Raw genomic sequence first — 3,062 nt, 5'->3', positions numbered from 1 at the left:
TCCCTCCGTCACTGAAGCAAGCAAGCCTCATGTTAGTTTCAAGCTGCCTGGTTGCTGGCCGCCATCTTGGCTGGCAGTTAATTTGCATATCTTGCTGATTAGCCAATGGGAAGGGTAGCGGTCGTATGCTAATTACCATGTTTCTCTTTTATTAGATAGGATGTATTTGTTGTAATATATTTTTATTGATTTCAGGGCAGAAGGGGGAAAGAGAGATAGACAGAAACACCAATGATAAGAGAGACTCATTGATAAGCTGCCTCCTGCACACCCCACACTGGGGATTGAGCCCACAACCAGGGCATGTGCTTTGACTAAATTGAACGGTGACCTCCTGGTTCATAGGTTGATGCTCAACTGAGCCATTCTGGCCCAGTGGCTCTTTGCTTTAAAACGTGCTGGTCCTTGGCCCATTGCAAATGGCCCTCTATGTAACTAACCCTGTGGGAACTGGGGGCTCCAAAACCAAATGTATATACATATGCAGACATCCTGGCTATTACTATTGCTGTGAGTACTAGTAATAAGGCTGTTTACCTCTATCCCATGAGTCTCATGTCTTCTGTCAACTTCCACAAAACTATGACCCATTAACTTGTTTGTCTGCAATAAGGTGACCCCCTACTATTCTTTCCTTCCCACAGTGCTTGAAACCTCAAAATTTTAAATGTATGTACCCTTTGGCTTTCTGATTCCAGTCCTACAGAAATATTCACAAGTAGACACCAAGATAGTCTAAGCTGTTCATTTCAGCATAGTTTTTAATAGAAAAATATTGAAAACATGATGAATATCTATCAATAAGAAACAGTTTTGAGGATTATAGTACAGAGGATTTCTACATGTGCCCAAGATGCTCTTCAAAAGACACTGTTAAGAAAAATAAAAATACCAACCACACACTGGGAGAAAATATTGGCAAAACACATATGTAGTTAAAGGCTTGTGTTCAGGACATACAGAGAAGTCTTGCAACTCAAAAAAGGGAGAAACGACCGATTAAAAAGTGGGCAAAAGATTTGAAGAGACAGTTCACCAAATAAGATATATTAATGGTCAGTAAGCAATGAAAAGATGGTAAACATAACTAGTAATAAGAAAATGTGAATTAAAATCACAATGAGAGACCACTACACACTGGGTAGGATTAATATTAAAATCGCCTTGTGTTGGTAAGGATGTGGAACAATTGAATTCTCATATTATTTCTGGTAAGAATGCAAAAGGAAGAGTCACTTGGGAAAAGAATTTGGCAGTTTCTTTTATTTTAAAAAAAAAAAAAGGTCTTTTCTAGCTCTGCTCCCTGAAATAGCCTAGGATCAGCACTATCAATTGAGCCTGGGACTCTTCAGTTCATGCATTAACACTCTATCCACTAAGCCAAACTGGCTAGGACTGATTTAAACAGTTTTTAAGATGAATTCTTCCTACTTTTTGCATGGTCTTGGAACATCTGAGAGAACATTAGAATGACTTTAGAATAATTTGGCATTTGGGGAATTTTTAAGTCCAACAGTTGAAATACCCAAAAAGGAAATCAAATACAGTTATTCCTCAGTTGCACCTTTCCAACTCACAGGCCTACATCAAGAAAACCCAAATAGCTCAAGTAGGGAGCTACGCTAGATTACCAAGCCTGGGAGACCTGAGAGATCATACCAGTAGCACCATCCCCAAACCTGCACCATCCGACAAAGCAGTTGGATCTACAATTAAAATGTTACAGCAAAACATGGGAAGCAATACCCAAAGGAAGGAAAAAGAGGAATCACCAGAAAGGGGGTTAAATGAAATTGAGACTAGTAACATGTCAGAGAAAGGATTCAGAGTAATGGTTATAAGGACGCTCAAATGGCTGGATGACAAATACACACAACTCAATGAGAATTATAAGGAGCTGAATGAGAATGTCACCAACATGAAAAGGAACCAAGAGGAAATGAAGAACAACATAGCTGCAATAAAGAACACAATGGAAGGCTTAAAAAGTAGACTAAAAGAGGCTGAGGGCCACATCAGTGAATTAGAAGACAAGGTAGGAAAAAACACACAAGCACAGCAGCAACTGGAAAGAAAATTTAAAAAGCAAGAGGAGAACCTAAGGGAGCTTTAGGACAACACAAAATGAAACAACATTCACATAATAGGAGTACCAGAAGGAGAGGAAGAGAAACAAGGAATAGAAAACCTGTTTGAAGAATTAATGACAGAAAACTTCCCTGATATTGGCAAGAAAAAAACTATGCAAGTCCAAGAAGCACATAGAGTCCCAAACAAGATGAACCCCAAAAGACCGACACCAAGGCACATCATAATTAAATTGGCAAACACCAACAACAAAGTAAGAATGTTGAAGGCTGCCATAGAGAGACAGAAAGTTATCTACAAGGGATCTCCTATTAGAATATCAACTGATTTCTCAACAGAAACACACCAGGCAAGGAGAGAATGGAATGAAATATACAAAGTGATGCAAAGCAAGGGACTGAATCCAAGAATACTATACCCAGCAAGGCTATGATTCAAAATTGAAGGTCAAATCAGGAGCATCACACACAAAAACAGGGCTAAGAGAGTTTATTACCACCAAGCTAGAAATGCAAGAAATGCTAAAGGGACTGCTGTAAAAAGAGGAAACAGAAGGGCAAGAAGAAACACAAACATTAAGAATACAGATGACAACAAACAAGTACTTGTCAATAATAACATTAAACATAAATGTATTAAGTGCTCCAATAAAAAGACATAGGGTAGCTGAATGGATAAGAAAACATGACACATATATTTGCTACCTGCAAGAGACCCACTTCAGAACAAAGGATTTATAAAGACTGAGAGTGAAGGGATGAAAAAGATTTTTTCAGGCAAATGGAAATGAGAAAAAAGCTGGGGTTGTGATACTTATATCTGACAAAATAAACCTCAAAGTAAAGGCCACAACAAGAGATAAGGAAGGCCACTACATAACACTAAAGGGAACAATTCAACAAGAAGATATAACTCTGGTAAACATATATGCACCCAATACAGGAACACCCAAATACATAAAACAACTTCTGGAA

This window comes from Myotis davidii, unplaced genomic scaffold (assembly GCF_000327345.1).
Source record: "Myotis davidii unplaced genomic scaffold, ASM32734v1 scaffold701, whole genome shotgun sequence".
NCBI classification, from domain to species: Eukaryota; Metazoa; Chordata; class Mammalia; order Chiroptera; family Vespertilionidae; genus Myotis; species Myotis davidii.
The sequence above is the reverse complement of the archived record's forward strand: the minus strand, read 5'-3'. Positions refer to the sequence as shown.